Source organism: Pleurodeles waltl, chromosome 1_2 (assembly GCF_031143425.1).
Source record: "Pleurodeles waltl isolate 20211129_DDA chromosome 1_2, aPleWal1.hap1.20221129, whole genome shotgun sequence".
NCBI classification, from domain to species: domain Eukaryota; kingdom Metazoa; phylum Chordata; class Amphibia; order Caudata; family Salamandridae; genus Pleurodeles; species Pleurodeles waltl.
The window spans coordinates 541487412-541507211 of record NC_090437.1 but is presented as its reverse complement, the minus strand read 5'-3'; positions in this window follow the sequence as shown (position 1 = coordinate 541507211).

Genomic DNA, 19800 nt, shown 5'->3' with positions numbered 1-19800 from the left:
GTTCAGTTACATTGTGATGACAACATACTACTGTCACACAGCTGTAGTCCATGGGCAAACAAAGCAGAGGTCACGCAGTGGGGCCCACAGCTCTGAAAACGGAAGGGAAAGTCACAACTCAGTTAACAGGAACTGGGGGGGAACTCAGACAGTAGAGAGGCAGGAGACTTTAAGTAAATGTAAATTTGCGCGGTTGATTCGTACCTGTGTGCTACTGAAAATACTGTTGTATCACTGTGTCCCTGTTGTCTGTGTCGTCCCCGTCGTCTTCCTCCTCTTCACTCTCCACAGGCTCCACAGCTGCTACAACACCACCATCTGGACCATCCTCCTGCAGGAAAGGCACCTGGCGTCGCAAAGCCAGGTTGTGAAGCATACAGCAGGCCACGATGATATGGCACACCTTCTTTGGTGAGTACATTAGGGATCCACCTGTCATATGCAGGCACCTAAACCTGGCCTTCAGGAGGCCGAAGGTTCTTTCTATAATCCTCCTAGTTCGCCCATGGGCCTCATTGTAGCGTTCCTCTGCCCTTGTCCTGGGATTCCTCACTGGGGTAAGTAGCCACGACAGATTGGGGTAACCAGAGTCACCTAATAGCCACACACGGTGTCTCTGTAGCTGTTCCATTACATAAGGGATGCTGCTATTTCGCATGATGTACGCGTCATGCACTGACCCAGGGAACTTGGCATTTACATGGGAGATGTACTGGTCAGCCAAACAGACCACCTGGACATTCATAGAATGATAACTTTTTCTGTTCCTGTACACCTGCTCACTTCCACTGGGGGGAACCAAAGCCACATGGGTCCCATCAATGGTACCAATGATGTTGGGGATGTGTCCAAGGGCATAGAAATCACCCTTCACTGTAGCCAAATCGCCCAACTCAGGGAAAACAATGTAGCTCCGCATGTATTTCATCAGGGCAGACAACACTCTGGACAAAACCTTAGAAAACATAGGCTGAGACATCCCAGATGATATGGCCACTGTTGTTTGGAATGATCCACTTGCCAAAAAATGGAGTACTGACAGAACCTGCACCAGAGGGGGAATCCCTGTGGGTTGGCGAATGGGGGACATCAGGTCTGGCTCCAGCTGGGCACACAGTTCCTGTATAGTGGCTCGGTCAAGTCTGTATGTAATGTATGACATGTCTTTCTTCCATTGTCGACAGGTCCACCAGCGGTCTGTACACGGGAGGATTCCTCCATCTCCTCGCAAGTCCCAGCGGACGGTGCCTAGGAAGGACAACATGGAGCACAGAGTCAAGCAACCCACAGGTACGTAACCACAGCTTGCACAGTACACGATTCGCTATGCATTGAATGGCTTGTATGAGTGGCAATGCAAGGCCTAGGCCTGTGTGACGCTGTAGAAATTAAGCCATGTGGGCCCTTGAAATGGCGGCTGCCTGACCTGTGAAGTGTGACAATGGGATGTGAGGTCAATGCGCTGGCGTGGCACACCTTGGCGGTAGGCGATCGAAGACCGCGGCGCAAAGCAGCATTGGTTAACATTGAACCCTATGGGTCTCATGAGCCAATGACGATGTGCGCGAGCGGTCGCGGTACGCACTGCCGCGGTACGCACCGCCGCGGGCGTGACCACCATTTTCTATCTGCTTAATCACTCGAGACCTGATCATCCACAGGAGAGGACCTATACTGCAAGTGCTGCTGTGACCTCGGTCTGGAAGAGACAATGGCTGCTGCGACTGGGGAAAGGGCCCCTGCCTTCACATCTGAGGAATTGGAGAAACTTGTTGATGGGGTCCTCCCCCAGTATGCGCTACTCTACGGTCCTCCAGACCAACAGGTATGTACACAGGGAGCATGTTGTATGGCTATGCCTGTGTTGAGTGGGGTGGATGTAAGATGGTGGGGAGGGGAGCGAATGAGGAACGCAACGCACAACAGATGAGAGCATGTGCCACATGGCAAGGTTGGGGAGGGGGGGCCACTCACATCGACCATGCAGAAAAATATTGATATTTCTTTTCCCACCCTGTACATGTCACATAGGTCAGCGCCCATCAGAAGATCGACATTTGGCGTGCCATCGCCAAGGACGTCCGGGCCCCGGGGGTCCACTACAGACAGGGCACCCACTGCCGCAAGAGGTGGGAGGACATCCGCCGCGGGAGCAGAAAGACCGCCGAGGCTCTGCTGGGGATGGCCTCCCAACCTAGGAGGGGTGCCACACAGCAATTGACCCCCCTGATGTCCCGGATCCTTGCGGTGGCCTACCCCGATTTGGATGGGCGCGTGAGGACATCACAGCAGACACAAGGGGGTGAGTCTCAGCACATTCTGCTATATTAGCGCACAGTGGAGGTGTCTGGGTGGGGGAGGAGGGCTGTGGCTATCTCTAGGCCAGGGCGGTTTCTGTAGGCTAGGCCCCTCCGTTAGGCATGGCCCTGTGCCCCCACCCCCCACCTCTGTAGGGTGCTAAGTACAGCTATCCAAGGCCCGGGCACACCTATGTGCAGTTGTCGTCCATAGACTTGTAGGCCAAGTCACAAAAATTGAGTAATGTACCCCGAGTGCGCGGCGTAGTGCAGGGGGCTTCTGTGTCTGTCCTCTCCGCCAACGGTGCCGCCAATGCATGCACTCAACATGTCTTTCTTTCTTCTCCCCCCCCTTTTTTTTGGTTTTCCTGTTCATGTGTGCATTAGCATCATCAGGCGGAGGAGAAGTGGCATCTGAGCCATATTTCAAGGGCTCCTGAAGTGGGTGGCATAATCAGTGCTGCTGGCCCACCAGTAGCATTTACTTTCCTGTCCTAGGGCACACATAGTGTACTTTATTAGGGACTTATAAGCAAATTATAAGTATAAGTGAATTAAACATGCCAATTTTGGATACGTCAATGGTACCATGGTTTAGAGAAAGATCACATGCACATTAGCATTGGTTAGCAGTGGTGATGTGTCCAGAATCCTAAAGCCAGCAAAACCAAAGGTAGCAAAACAGGGGGTCAGAAGGCAAAAAAGACAGGGAAACCACACCAAGGATGCCAGGTCTAACACATATGTATTGTGATATTTTAGAGGAAGTTTTATATCCTTTTCAACTGTCATGAGCAACATCCAAATATCCAGTTTCTTGCGGCTTGGTGGAACATGATGTAACATCAATGCTATTTCGTCTTTGTTTAATAGAATATGGTTAAATAAACTTTGTTTTCAATACTACTACTTCTGCCCCACAGGGAAGGTGGTGACCTAGTCAGGGGTGTGTCTACGGAAACGAATAGCCCTCTTTTCCTACTGGAATGGTGCAACAATGGCTATATTATGCCATGTGTTCAAAAGGTCTCTCTTCCTCAGGTCCTACTTTACACATAACTGTGAATGTGCAGATTGCACCCTGGTCACTTTCAAGTTAATGAAGTTCCTAAATCCTAAATCACTTCCTTTCCTGAGCTGAGATGAGTCACATAACACTCGCCAAGGTTGTCCTGTGAAATGGCCCAAGCCATTAATTTTGCTCTAGGAACAGTTTATGCCTTATTGAGGAGAAACCACTGATGGGGCAGCTGCTATCAGGCTCATGATAGCAAACTAGAGTTTCAGACTAAATCTATTTTTAGGTTATCTTTCCTTTACATTTATTAACAATTCAGCTTAGCCCTTAATTTGGCTTTTTAATAAATATTATAAAAGTGGTTGGATGATTTCTACAACTTATCTCAAAACAAAATTTATATTTTAATGTCACTTTTGTTTTTCTCACAGGATAAAATACAGCTCTTTCCAATAAAGCTAGATTTTAGGGTTAGTTATTGTAGGAATACACCACCATAAAATCCTTTCATGCATCACTTTTAAATATTAGTCACTCTACCGTGTGAGCTACAAGGCCCATTAGGGGTGACTTACTTAATTTTCAAAAGTAGGACACTTTCCTGTCAAAAAGGGTTATTTTGACAGGTTCACCTATAGGTTTAAACACAGCAGTACCCAGGTGACACATAGAGGTCGGAAGCCATATTTTCCCTTGCCAGCTTAGTGGATGGCATAAAACATGCTGCAGTCCATAGGTGACATTGAGAATTCCTTAAATATGCCAATTGGTAATAATCATTTTTGCTATATTTTAGGGGCAAGAGCACATACACTTATTCCTGGAACATGGTACCCCTGTGTGCATAGTTTAAAAACCAGCAAAACCAGACAGCAAAAAAGGGCTGTCTGGTCACACAAAAGAGATCATTTTTCACAGAGCATTTATTGTCAGTGAAGACTTTAAAGTATCTGGATGCTGATTGTTTTTGCTTGAACTTGTGTGCTGTATTCGGAGCATTGATGTTCACATAGTTTTTCATAAAAATTGTTGAATTTGTTTATAAGGTGTTTGGCATTGGAGGTGGAGTTAGCAGTACAACAGGTAAGTTCAAGCATAAGGTTGTCGATGGAGAGGTCTTTGAAGAATCTGAAGGTTAGACCTTCTCTTTTGAGCTGCTCTAGGTATATTGGTATGACACAGAGCAGGGAGATAGGAATGGGGAGTTAGTTGGTCCAGCCAGGTGTATGAGTGGTTTACATTGGATTGTTCCTGATGTTTAGAAGACAGAGGGGGTCATTCTGACCTCGGCGGTAAAAGGCGCTTACCGCCGGTCAGAAGACCACCATAACACTGCCGGGTCGCGGTAAACTGCCACAGTCATTCTGACCCGCAACTGGCAAACCGCCAAAAACCCGACATCAACAAAAGTCCGCCACACCAACAGCCAGCGCAAAACTGGCGATGACCAAACCTCCACCGTCACGCCAACAGAAATACGCCCATGCCATTCCAACCCACAAATCCCTGCAGCGGTCTTTCAACCGCGGTATTCCATTGGCGGTACACACCGCTGCGGTCAAAATACACACACCTTTACAAAACACTACCACATTGGACAAATCAAAATACACACACCTGAGACACATACACACACCACTCCCACACACCCAATTAAATATAAAACACACACCCACATCACCCACAAACCCTTACGACCGCAATTGCGACTGAAGGACAGAGAGAGACAGCACAGCATAGAGTAGACCATCACACAGAGGCAAATCACAACATCACCCACACAATTTCCACGCACTAAACACCATACACCACCACACTCACCACACTCTACAACACATACACCACCCCTCACCTCATCCACACCACCCCATGGCACCCCAAAGACACCCCAGGTTCTCTGACGCCGAACTCAGGGTCATGGTGGAGGAAATAGTTTGTGTAGAGCCCCAGCTCTTCGGGGCACAGGTGCAGCACACCACCATTGCCAGGAAGATGGAGCTATGGAGCAGAATAGTGGACAGGGTCAACGCTGTGGGACAGCATCCACACAATCGGGACGACATCAGGAAGCGGTGGAGCGACCTACGGGGGAAGGTGCGTTCCATGGTATCAAGGCACAACATCGCGGTACAGCGGACTGGCGGCGGACCCCCACCTACTCCCCCAGAATTCACAGCATGGGAGGAGGAAGTCTTGCACATTCTGCATCCTGAGGGCCTTGCAGGAGAAGGCGGAGGAATGGACTCTGGTAAGGCAAATCATCACTACTTCATTCCCCCCACCCCACCTGCATGCCAAATCATACCCCCACCCTCACCCCCACCCCCATCACACCAACTCCTTGCAAATGCCTCACCATCACATCCCACCCATCCCAATACCTAGCCCTGCATGCGTCCCCAAAGCATGGACACCCATCCCCAAAGCATGCCCACTGCACACACGCATCACCCCCACAAGCCACTGTCACAAAAGCCCCCACAAGGGAATGCCAGCACTGGGGTACACGGCCAACCACCCATTACACGAAATGCCACACACAGCAGCTATAACCATACTCTTATACCCCTGCAGGACCCGAACGCCACCACACCGCCCAGGAGGGTCCAGAGATGTCCATCCCACCCCCAGAAGAGGCCCCCAGTGACGACAGAAGCTCTGTCTCCCTGGACCCAGATGACCAGCCCGGCCCATCGGGAACCTCGGGACAGTCGGTTCCCCATAGACAGCCACAGGCTACACCTGACCTAACCCCCTCTGGGAACACCAGCACAGCTCCCACCCAGCGGGCCCATGCCTCTGTCTCCAGGACACGTCAATCAGCGGTGTGTCCACCACTACAGGGCACCCAGGTTGACCCACCACCCCAACAACAACAGGGACCTGGGGGCAGTGGTAGTGGGCACACCGTCCAGGGGACAGAGGCCCAGGGAAAGAGGGGAACCGGGAGGGCTGCTGTGCGACAGGGGGGGGACAGGACAAGGGAACCGACTCTCCAAGAGGCCCTCTCCTCTATCATGGGAGCATACCACCACTCCCAGGAGACGATGGCTACGGTACTGGCCAGGTTCCAGGAGATCCAGGTACTGCAGGAGGAACAGTTCATGGGGTTCAGAGAGGAACTGAGGAACATTAGTACCGCAATGGGGACCATCGTCGTGGCCCTTAACCAGATAGTCACCACATTGCGGGACCATGTGGCACCACAAAGGGCCCCTGTCACTAGCCTGGACCAGGAACAGCCTACCACCTCCGCCGGCGCTAGTGGACAGGAGGCCCCCACACAACGACAGGCCACCGGAACCCCACCTCCTGCAGAAGAAGAACCACCCCGCATGCGGAACCGGAGATCTCACAAGAAGACAGAGTAGGATGCCAAGACCCCCACCAGCAAACGATACCCCCTGATGTCATCCCACTGTCCCACATTGTCACCCTGTCCAACCTTGAACTGCCCCTGCTCCATCCTTCCACAGGCATATGGACAATGCACCTTTGAGACTGAGAACTGGACTCTGCCATGGACATTACTCCACCATCACCTATCACCGTTTTACAATCATGTTCCCAAATGTAGCACTCTAATTAAATCACTTATTGCACTTAAAAAATCTGGAGTCTGCTTGTATTTTGAACAAATGTATTGGACATAATGGTGCAAAAATGTTCAGTTACATTGTGATGACAACATACTACTGTCACACAGCTGTAGTCCATGGGCAAACAAAGCAGAGGTCACGCAGTGGGGCCCACAGCTCTGAAAACGGAAGGGAAAGTCACAACTCAGTTAACAGGAACTGGGGGGGAACTCAGACAGTAGAGAGGCAGGAGACTTTAAGTAAATGTAAATTTGCGCGGTTGATTCGTACCTGTGTGCTATTGAAAATACTGTTGTATCACTGTGTCCCTGTTGTCTGTGTCGTCCCCGTCGTCTTCCTCCTCTTCACTCTCCACAGGCTCCACAGCTGCTACAACACCACCATCTGGACCATCCTCCTGCAGGAAAGGCACCTGGCGTCGCAAAGCCAGGTTGTGAAGCATACAGCAGGCCACGATGATATGGCACACCTTCTTTGGTGAGTACATTAGGGATCCACCTGTCATATGCAGGCACCTAAACCTGGCCTTCAGGAGGCCGAAGGTTCTTTCAATAATCCTCCTAGTTCGCCCATGGGCCTCATTGTAGCGTTCCTCTGCCCTTGTCCTGGGATTCCTCACTGGGGTAAGTAGCCACGACAGGTTGGGGTAACCAGAGTCACCTAATAGCCACACACGGTGTCTCTGTAGCTGTTCCATCACATAAGGGATGCTGCTATTTCGCATGATGTACGCGTCATGCACTGACCCAGGGAACTTGGCATTTACATGGGAGATGTACTGGTCAGCCAAACAGACCACCTGGACATTCATAGAATGATAACTTTTTCTGTTCCTGTACACCTGCTCACTTCCACTGGGGGGAACCAAAGCCACATGGGTCCCATCAATGGTACCAATGATGTTGGGGATGTGTCCAAGGGCATAGAAATCACCCTTCACTGTAGCCAAATCGCCCACCTCAGGGAAAACAATGTAGCTCCGCATGTATTTCATCAGGGCAGACAACACTCTGGACAAAACCTTAGAAAACATAGGCTGAGACATCCCAGATGATATGGCCACTGTTGTTTGGAATGATCCACTTGCCAAAAAATGGAGTACTGACAGAACCTGCACCAGAGGGGGAATCCCTGTGGGTTGGCGAATGGGGGACATCAGGTCTGGCTCCAGCTGGGCACACAGTTCCTGTATAGTGGCTCGGTCAAGTCTGTATGTAATGTATGACATGTCTTTCTTCCATTGTCGACAGGTCCACCAGCGGTCTGTACACGGGAGGATTCCTCCATCTCCTCGCAAGTCCCAGCGGACGGTGCCTAGGAAGGACAACATGGAGCACAGAGTCAAGCAACCCACGGGTACGTAACCACAGCTTGCACAGTACACGATTCGCTATGCATTGAATGGCTTGTATGAGTGGCAATGCAAGGCCTAGGCCTGTGTGACGCTGTAGAAATTAAGCCATGTGGGCCCTTGAAATGGCGGCTGCCTGACCTGTGAAGTGTGACAATGGGATGTGAGGTCAATGCGCTGGCGTGGCACACCTTGGCGGTAGGCGATCGAAGACCGCGGCGCAAAGCAGCATTGGTTAACATTGAACCCTATGGGTCTCATGAGCCAATGACGATGTGCGCCGGCGGTCGCGGTGCGCACTGCCGCGGTACGCACCGCCGCGGGCGTGACCACCATTTTCTATCTGCTTAATCACTCGAGACCTGATCATCCACAGGAGAGGACCTATACTGCAAGTGCTGCTGTGACCTCGGTCTGGAAGAGACAATGGCTGCTGCGACTGGGGAAAGGGCCCCTGCCTTCACATCTGAGGAATTGGAGAAACTTGTTGATGGGGTCCTCCCCCAGTATGCGCTACTCTACGGTCCTCCAGACCAACAGGTATGTACACAGGGAGCATGTTGTATGGCTATGCCTGTGTTGAGTGGGGTGGATGTAAGATGGTGGGGAGGGGAGCGAATGAGGAACGCAACGCACAACAGATGAGAGCATGTGCCACATGGCAAGGTTGGGGAGGGGGGGCCACTCACATCGACCATGCAGAAAAATATTGATATTTATTTTCCCACCCTGTACATGTCACATAGGTCAGCGCCCATCAGAAGATCGACATTTGGCGTGCCATCGCCAAGGACGTCCGGGCCCCGGGGGTCCACTACAGACAGGGCACCCACTGCCGCAAGAGGTGGGAGGACATCCGCCGCGGGAGCAGAAAGACCGCCGAGGCTCTGCTGGGGATGGCCTCCCAACCTAGGAGGGGTGCCACACAGCAATTGACCCCCCTGATGTCCCGGATCCTTGCGGTGGCCTACCCCGATTTGGATGGGTGCGTGAGGACATCACAGCAGACACAAGGGGGTGAGTCTCAGCACATTCTGCTATATTAGCGCACAGTGGAGGTGTCTGGGTGGGGGAGGAGGGCTGTGGCTATCTCTAGGCCAGGGCGGTTTCTGTAGGCTAGGCCCCTCCGTTAGGCATGGCCCTGTGCCCCCGCCCCCCACCTCTGTAGGGTGCTAAGTACAGCTATCCAAGGCCCGGGCACACCTATGTGCAGTTGTCGTCCATAGACTTGTAGGCCAAGTCACAAAAATTGAGTAATGTACCCCGAGTGCGCGGCGTAGTGCAGGGGGCTTCTGTGTCTGTCCTCTCCGCCAACGGTGCCGCCAATGCATGCACTCAACATGTCTTTCTTTCTTCTCCCCCCCCTTTTTTTTTGGTTTTCCTGTTCATGTGTGCATTAGCATCATCAGGCGGAGGAGAAGTGGCATCGGCGCACGAGGGAGCTGCATCTCACATGGCACCGGAGGGCCCTGCAACCGACTCCGAGTTCACCAGTGAGACGGAGGGCGAGGGGAGCTCCACAACGGGGACCCGTGGAGACGTCAGCGACACCGACACGTCCTCGGAAGGGAGCTCCCTTGTGGTGGCGGCAACATCCGTGCCCACCGCAACAACAGGTACAGCCGCCACCCAGCGCACCAGCTCCGCCCTCCCAGCAGCCCCTCAGCGTTCGCCCCGTGCCCGCTCGGCCAGGAAGCCGGGCATCTCCTTCGCCCCAGGCACCTCAGGCCCTGCCCCAGTTACCCCTGCTGCCCTCAGTGCGGAGATCATTGACCTCCTCCAGACGCTCATTGTTGGGCAGTCTACCCTTTTGAATGCCATCCAGGGGGTTGAAAGGGAGGTGCATCGGAGCAATGCATACCTGGAGGGCATTCATTCGGGTCAGGCTGCCCATCAGCGATCGTTCAATGCTCTGGCCTCAGCACTGACGGCAGCCATTGTCCCTGTCTCCAGCCTCCCTCCTCCAACTCCCTCCACCCAGTCCCACTCCCCTGTTCCTCTGCCTACCCCAGACACACCTACAGACCAGCCTGCACACACATCAACACCCAAGGGCAGCTCATCCAGACATAAGCACCACAGATCACTCAAGCATTCACACAAGCAACATCCACATGCAGACATGCCAACAGCCACTGCCTCCTCTGTGTCTCCCTCCTCCCTCCCTGTGACGTCTCCACTCACACCTGCATGCACACCACCATCAGCCACTACGTCCATCACCAGCACACCCACCAGAACACTCCGCACATGTGCAGTCACCACCCCCACTGCCATTTACACGTCCCCTGTGTCCTCTCCCAGTGTGTCTGTCACACTCTCTTCCAAACCACACAAACGGAGGCAGCTACCCACCCAACAGCCATCCACCTCACAACAGCCTCCGTCACAAGCACCTGCACCCAAAGACAGCACACTTGACTCTCCTACAACCACATCCTCTTCCTCCACTCCCATACCCACTGCACCTACCCTTCCCATTGCTGCTAAAAAGTTTTTCCTCTCCAAACTGAACCTCTTTGCATCACCTGACCCACCCCCTCCATCTCGTAAGAGTCCAAACAGCACCTCAGCCACCATAAGCCCTGCACCTACTAGGACCATAGTTCAGGGCTATTGGAGTCCACCAGCTCCTAGGGCCGGAACATCGGCCAGCAGCAAGGGGACAGCCAGCCCACCCCCTGGGAAAAGAATCAAAAAAGGGAAGGGCCGGCGCAACAGGCCTGAGACGGCTGCCCCCAAGGACACTACCCTTGCACCGTCACCTGGCACATCCACAAAGGGAGGCAAGGGCCCCAGAGATTTGGCGAAGGAGGGCAAGGGCAGCAGGGCGGACAAGTCCGGCAGCAGGCGAGCTGCCCAGGAGGGCCCCACCAGCCCCATTTCGGGTGTGACGGAGGACACCCAGGGGCCCAGGACTCCAGCACAGGAGGTCCCCGCTAGCGAAAGGTCGGATGGCAACTGAGCGTTAATTATTGGCCAGATCTGGTTCCCTAGGAACACAAGACAAGCACCGCTGAACAGGGCCCCGCCGTGACAAGCACCACTGAACAGGGCCCCGCCAAGACAAGCACCGCTGAACAGGGCCCCGCCAAGACAAGCACCGCTGAACAGGGCCCCGCCGTGACAAGCACTGCTGAACAGGGCCCGCCGTGACAAGCACCGCTCCGCTGGGCCCTTCCTGTCAAGCACCGCTCCGCTGGGCCCTTCATCTCAAGCACCGCTCCACTGGGCCCTTCATCTCAAGCACCGCTCCGCTGGGCCCTTCATCTCAAGCACCGCTCCGCTGGGCACCGCCGTCTCTGAACTGCTCCGCTGGGCCCTTCCTGTCAAGCACCGCTCTGCTGGGCCCTTCATCTCAAGCACCGCTCCGCTGGGCACCGCCGTCTCTGAACTGCTCCGCTGGGCCCTTCCTGTCAAGCACCGCTCCGCTGGGCCCTTCATCTCAAGCCCCGCTCCGCTGGGCACCGCCGTCTCTGAACTGCTCCGCTGGGCCCTTCCTGTCAAGCACCGCTCCGCTGGGCCCTTCATCTCAAGCACCGCTCCGCTGGGCCCTTCATCTCAAGCACCGCTCCGCTGGGCACTGCCGTCTCTGAACTGCTCCGCTGGGCCCTTCCTGTCAAGCACCGCTCCGCTGGGCCCTTCATCTCAAGCACCGCTCCGCTGGGCACTGCCGTCTCTGAACTGCTCCGCTGGGCCCTTCCTGTCAAGCACCGCTCCGCTGGGCCCTTCATCTCAAGACCTGCTCCGCTGGGCACCGCCGTCTCTGAACTGCTCCGCTGGGCCCTTCCTGTCAAGCACCGCTCCGCTGGGCCCTTCATCTCAAGCACCGCTCCGCTGGGCACCGCTGTCTCTGAACTGCTCCGCTGGGCCCTTCCTGTCAAGCACCGCTCCGCTGGGCCCTTCATCTCAAGCACCGCTCCGCTGGGCCCTTCATCTCAAGCACCGCTCCGCTGGGCACCGCCGTCTCTGAACTGCTCCGCTGGGCCCTTCCTGTTAAGCACCGCTCCGCTGGGCCCTTCATCTCAAGCACCGCTCCGCTGGGCCCTTCATCTCAAGCACCGCTCCGCTGGGCACCGCCGTATCTGAACTGCTCCGCTGGGCCCTTCCTTTCAAGCACCGCTTCGCTAGGCCCTTCATCTCAAGCACCGCTCCGCTGGGCCCTTCATCTCAAGCACCGCTGGCCCATTGGCAGGGCCGGATCTGTGTCGGGCAGGGCTTCACAAAGCACTCTGGCCAACATGCCTCCTCCATAACCAGTGGAGACTGTAATCCACCTGATGGACTGTGGCTTTGCACTTCCCAGGATGTGACAGTGGTCAACCCACCCACTGTAGAGACTTGAGAGACTATGGCTTTGCACTCCCCAGGATGGTACAGTGGGCATGGTGGCCCCTCGTGGATCTGGCGTCGTGGACTCATGTGGCTGAGGTGCCCCCCCTTCCCTTCCCCCTGAGGTGCCTGTAGTTTTATTATCTGATGCCCCAGCAGTGTTCTCTCCAATGGAATCGGGTCTCGTGTGTGGGCTTTGCCCATGTGTTTATGCACATTGGCCCACGAACAATGGAAGGTAGCCAATATGTGCTGGACTTTTGGCCTATGTATATATTGTTCATGATGTAATATATTTTATTTAGATATTTCATTTTTCACTTAACTTCAAATATGGTATAATATACTTCAATTTTAATGATCAATTTATTTTGTCTTTGCATTATTCCGGGTGGTTTGGGGGGGTGTCACTCTGACTTGTTGCTCTGCATTTGTATGTAGGGATTTGGGGTGGGGGGTGGGGGGGTGGGTGTGTCGTGTATGTGTGTGCCCGTAACCTTTTATCCTCCCCCCTCCCCTGTGTCGTAGGTGCTGTACTCACCGTTGTCGTCTGCGCCGGCGTTCGTGCTCCTGGTAGAGGAGCAGGTAGACAATAGCTGGTAGGATGTTTAATTCGGGTTCCATGCTGTCCAGATTCCTCGTGGAGTGTATAGAGGTGAGCGTTTTCCCGTTCGTAGTCTGTTTCCGCCGTGTTTTTATCGGCGGGGCTCCCGCCCCGGAAAAGGTGGCGGATTGGTGAGTTGTGATAGGGTTGGCGGTACATTGTCTGCCGCCTGTCTGTTGGCGGTGACCGCCGCGCTGTTTGTTTGTCCTGCCGTGGTGGTCAGAGTGTTAAAGTGGCGGCCGTGTTGGCGGTTCCCGCCAGGGTCAGAATTCAATTTTTTTAACCGCCTGCCTGTTGGCGGGTTGGCCGCCGCTTTAGCACCGACCGCCAGGGTTGGAATGACCCCCAGAGTCATGGATGTGGTGTTTGGAGTGTGGTGGTTGGGTGGGATGCTGTACCCCACTGAAGGGGTTGATAAGGTTTAGAAGAGTGTTTCCTGTTATTTCTAGCTCCTTTCTGGGAGGTGAAGTTACACAATAAGTGGTGTGAGTGTGTTGAAGGGATGAGATGTTGAGGACACCCTTGAATTCAGAAATTCATCAATTCATATTAAAATGAACAGAGTAGGGCAAGTCATCTTGACATCCAGAAACTCTCCCAACAGACCCAAAATGACTTTCTGCTCCAGGTGCAAATTGCATGATATGCCCCTACATGATGACCCCCTGAGAGCAACAAAAGTACTAGAAAACACTGAACATATTATAAAAATTGCATTGCCAGCTCACTCTAACCTCAGTGTCTGAAAACACAGGATTTTTGTCTGTTCCAGTTTTTCAAAATGCTCAGACTTTGATGATTCCTTGACTGCCAGCCCACCCGGGGCCAAAATATTACAGCCATACAAATTGTGAGGAAAGTGAGTCTTGCATTTTTATAAGCAACCTTTGACATTCCCAAAACATTCTTAGTGAGAAAACGTGCATGGATTGATGCAAGACACACCACCCTGGTTTCTACTTTGTCCTAGGTTTTCAAATACATCTTGGTTTGGTATGATTCCCTGTGTGCCATCAGGTTATTAACTATATACCATAGATAAATCCCATGGAAACATGGAAAAAATTCTATTTTACTAAACATTTTAATCAAGTTTTTATGTCTGCATGGGATTCTGTGTAAGACAAAGTGGAGAGATCAACACAATCCACACCTTCCTGGACTCCCCTATGTCTCTAGTTTTCAGAACTACCTAAGGCTGATAGGTTTCCCCGAGTGCCAGGTGTTTCTGGGTACAAATTTGCTAACACATCTTAATAAAAGGGCTTTTACAAATGACCTTTGAAGACTTTTCTGTGGTTGTGGTTTTGTAAACTTCCTATTGTAGGTGACAGGTCAACCTACCTATATGGAATACCATTTTATATGAGCAACAGTGGAAATGCTGGATTGTTGAACTTGTGAAATTCCCAGAATAATATGGAATTTTCTGCCAAAGTAAAGTTCGGAAATTATTTTCTGAAGCAAAGTTTCCCATTTGCTGGACATTTTGTTTAGAATCCATGCCGACTACACCAGACTCTCCAAGTCTCTTTTTTTCAGAAGTCCCTGGACTTAGTGAGTTCCTGGAGGGCAGTCAGCCAAAGGCCAAAATGCAACAACTACTACACTCTCAAAAAATAATTTTGCCAAAAGAGGTTTGAAGACCTTTTGAGTGGTATCATTTTTTGGTCCATCTTGTCTAGTGGGATAAGCCTACTTACACTTGTGAGGTATTGCTATTATCAAGAAAGTGATGGGACATTTGCTGTACCCCCAAATGCAAGATTTTTCTATTGCAGGAATGTGGTACAATTTGTTTTAGGCAGGTTTTAAGTATGTTTGGGATTTTAGGTAAGAAAACTGTTAGCATCCATACAAGCAAAATGCTTCTTGACAACCCCAACTCTTTTCACAAATGTCTGGCATTGGTTGAGTTCCCTCAGGGAAGGCCAACCAAGGGCCAAAATACTGCTGCTAAAATATCCCAAAGAAGTGAACAGATTTAGGAAAGGATTGTTTGAAAACTTTCATGCACACATATAGGGTATTATTTTTGTTGGGAGAGGTTTGGGAACACAGGTTTTTAGAATATTCACTATTATCAAGGGCATTTCTTGATTGTTTCATATTATATCACCCCTCCCTCCAAAAAACTCTTTAAAAAAACAGTCTCAAAGTCACCTGGCATGATAACTAATTCAAAATGTAGAGAGGTGCAAATAGCCCATATCGCTAAACTCTTATTTTGTTACATATAAAAAATGTATGGCGTTCATTCCTACACAAGCTTCTTTCATTAGATTTGTCAGTATCATGTGATGAATGGTAGTAGTTGCTTTGTATTGTAAATAATTCAGGGAGATGATTATATTTCACTAATAAAATTAGGAGGGCAGGGAACTTGACTCACACAACCTTCAAAGTGGTTAAATCCTACTTGAAGTCAAAAGCATGTGTGCTGAGAAAATTCATATCTCAGGAATTGTGTGACAATTGTCTTCTATTTTTAAGACAACATAGTGGGGGTCATTCTGACCCCGGCGAGCGGCGGGAGCCGCCCGCCTGGAGGGAGACGCCATATGGCCGCTCCGCGGTCGAAAGACCGCGGAGGCCATTCTGGCTTTCCCGCTGGGCTGGCGGGCGACCGCCAGAAGGCCGCCCGCCAGCCCAGCAGGAAACCCCTCCCCACGAGGAAGCCGGCTCCGAATGGAGCCGGCGGAGTGGGAAGGTGCGACGGGTGCAGTGGCACCCGTCGCGAATTCCAGTGTCTGCAAAGCAGACACTGGAATTCAAAGTGGGGCCCTCTTACGGGGGCCCCACGACACCCCTCACCGCCATCCTGTTCCTGGCGGTCGGAACTGCCAGGAACAGGATGGCGGTGAGGGGGTCGGAATCCCCCATGGCAGCGCAGCAAGCTGCGCCGCCATGGGGGATTTCCAGGGCAGCGGAAAACCGGCGGGAGACCGCCGGTTTTCCTGGTCTGACCGCGGCCAAACCGCCGCGGTCAGAATGCCCTGCGGGGCACCGCCAGCCTGTTGGCGGTGCTCCCGCATCCCCGGCACCGGCGGTCCTTGACCGCCGGGGTCGGAATGACCCCCAGAGTCTATTCAACATAGTTTTAAACTGGGGCACGACTCTGATTCTTCAATTTGTACTGCCACTGGGACTGGTGGGGCTGAAATGACTGGCTGCCTATTTGATTTCAAGGACATCTCTCTGGAAGAGTCCATAAAGACCATTTTACAATGACAGCCTGCTTTCCCTTTGGACGCGTGCTTGCAAGTTTTCTGGGTGCAGCAGTCACGATTTTGAATCCTATTTTCAACAAATTATTTTGTGATTAACTGGCCTCAGTGGTAGTCCCTTAGGAATGGAAACAGGTAACAGTGGTTGATTGTTCAGAAAAACCTATAGCAGACCCCACTAAACCTGAGAATTTCAGGCATCTTCCCTTCTTCCAGCTGCATCTAAAATGCTGGAGAATTTGGTTAATCAACATATTAAAACATATCTGTATCAGCATGAGTTCTTACATCCTTCCCAGTTGGGTTTCTGATCTAGACATAGGGGGTCATTCTAACTTCGGCGGGCGGCGGAGGCCGCCCGCCAAAGTTCCCCCGCCAGAATACCACAGCGCGGTCAAATGACCGCCGCGGTAATTCTGACTTTCCCGCTGGGCGGGCGGGCGACCGCCAAAAGGCCGCCCGCCCACCCAGCGGGAAAGCACCAGCAACGAGGATGCCGGCTCCGAATGGAGCCGGCGGAGTTGCTGGTGTGCGACGGGTGCAGTTGCACCCGTCGCGATTTTCAGTGTCTGCCAAGCAGACACTGAAAATCAATGTGGGGCCCTGTTAGGGGGGCCCTGCAGTGCCCATGCCAGTGGCATGGGCACTGCAGGGGCCCCCAGGGGCCCCACGACACCCGTTCCCGCCAGCCAGGTTCTGGTGGTGAAAACCGCCAGAACCAGGCTGGCGGGAAGGGGGTCGGAATCCCAATGGCGGCGCTGCTTGCAGCGCCGCCGTGGAGGATTCCCTGGGGCAGCGGGAAGCCGGTGGGAAACCGCCGGCTTCCCTTTTCTGACCGCGGCTTTACCGCCGCGGTCAGAATAGCCCCTGAAGCACCGCCAGCCTGTTGGCGGTGCTTCCTCCGTCCCCTACCCTGACGGTCTCGGACCGCCAGGGTAGGAATGACCCCCATAGTATAGAGATGGCCTTGTTGGAAGTCTCTGAAAACTATTAAGGATTATCTGGACGAAGGGCAGAGTGCCACCCTTGTCCTTTTAGATGTGTTGGCAACATTCAACACCCTTTCCCATAAAATACCGCTGACCAGACTTGCTGTCTGCAGAGTAGGGAATATGGCCCTACCATGGATGCAGTTTTATCTGGCTAGTAGGAGATAAGTAGTCTCAGTTGAACCTCATCTCTCCACTTTCAAAATCTTCAAATGTAGTGTCCATCAAGGGTCTTCTTAGTCCAACACATTTTAATGTGTATATGGCATCTCTGGCTGCCATCATTGAGGCTTTTGGCTTTCAGGTTTTATCCTATGCCAATAATCCACAACTTATCTTCCCTGGAGGACATCTCTATAGAGACCCAGCTGGCATTCAATGCTGCCTTTTGGAAGTGGTTAAATGTACTTAGCGACTATCTGTGTTGTAATTCTACTAAAACATACATTCTTCTCTTCAGCCTCAAAGGGTTCAGTTGGTCAGACGATTGTTGTAGAGAGAAATCTTGTAGTCATATTTGACAGCAGGCTTTCTTTCCATCCCTATATTACCTCGGTAGCAAGGATGTGTTTATTATTATTGCATTCTTTGAAAATTACATTATAGTTTGTTCTTCTCGAATTGTAGAAAACTACTCAACACAAGATGACCATGTCCTATCTGGATTATACCTATGCTCTGTTGTTGCAAGATGGGTGCCACCTATTTATGGTGCCAAGAGTTTTTGCTTTTTTGGATCACCTGGGTATGGACTTTTACTGTGAATGAGTCACACTACATGTGTGTCACCCACAATAATGACATGGTAAATGGATTGAGCGTGTTTACCAACATTGTTTCCTTTTAAGATAAGGCTGTTGCAATGCAGATGGGGTAATTGGCACTTGATTAGTCCAATGTGAATATGTGCACACATGTGTATGGGCTGCATGTAGTAGACTACAGTCATGCACAGCCCAGTAACTACACAGAGGTAGCCTGCACAGAAGGACTCTGCAGGGTTAGATATTGATGTGGGATAAGCATTATATTATTAACAGTCACTTATAGGTAAAGTCAGTGTGATTTACGGTTTTGTTTGTAGTGACATTTTGTTATGCACAGAGGGGGAAATATTCCTTATAGTGCAGTTTCTCTTCCATTAGGCATACAAAATCCCATAGGGTATGAAACCGAGTTGGAAAAGGTGTGTCCAGTTCATATTTGCAGGTCCCAAGACCATACATGTAAGTTTGTATAGGTCCTTGTCAGATCTTGTCACCTGTTCAGAGATACTAACCTAAAATCTGGACTAGCAGGATCGCTGCATGTGGATTGTCCTTCCACATCCCTCAGTGCCAACGGGAATGGGACAAAATAAGGAAAGGTCTGGTCTGTCATCACTCAATGCCACTGTCATTACACTTGCATCTCCAACTCAAACTGCTGAAACAGAACATTGTATTAGGAAACCTTAATCACATCAACCTCTACCGATCTGCTACTCTTCTCACTGATACACTCATGCCCACAATTCACTCTTGTGTACCTAGTATTGTGACCAGTTATTCGTTGTAACTAGTCTACAAATGGTTGTGATGATTAAGCGCATAGTTCTAGCCTATGAATCATGGAGGCTGATGACCAAGTCTCTTTCTTAGGCCATGTGGAAGTGCTTTGAAGACTCCAGTTCCTGCACTAGTCAACGACCATTGACTTAGTCTACTTAGGAACTGCTGACTCAATTTCTCGCACTGGTTGGAACATGTCATTTAGTGTACTCTGGGTCCCGAGGTAGTGCACAGATTAGTTCTTTAGTTGGGTCATAGTACAAATCGTTCAGTGAGATTGTTCTTATCTGAAGTACAGTGTGCGTAGATTCTTAATGTTACTGGATTGTACACAGATTAATTTGTTAGTTGGGGAATGCCAGCATGTGTGTGCTAAACTAATTCAAAACTTACTTCTCTTTTTCTAGTTGCTTTTTCCCTTTGTTTACCACAGGCTTGAAGAGTTCCTGAAAGGACCCACTAACAAGGTGGGGTATGGCCCAAGGATCATCGATTACACTGTTGGAGAATCGGGAGCGGGTTCAGGTGAGTGTCCTTGCTGCTGAACAACTCAATCACCTAGCAATAGGGCAGGGTGTGGCCATGTCTTTCATAGCCAGAATCAAAGATGGAAACCGAGATGTTTAAATCTTGTGAGGTCTCATACAACCATTGTTTTAATGTCTGAAGCCTGCAGGTGAGTTGTTTGCATGCTGCATTGTTACTTTTCAGTTACTAGCATGTCAAATATCACTCCCTACTTTTGCCACTGGCTCACTTCATCACCTATGACTCCCTCCGGTCACTTCAATTCCCCAGACTTAAAGTGCTGACAAACGTCTCTCTCTTGCTTC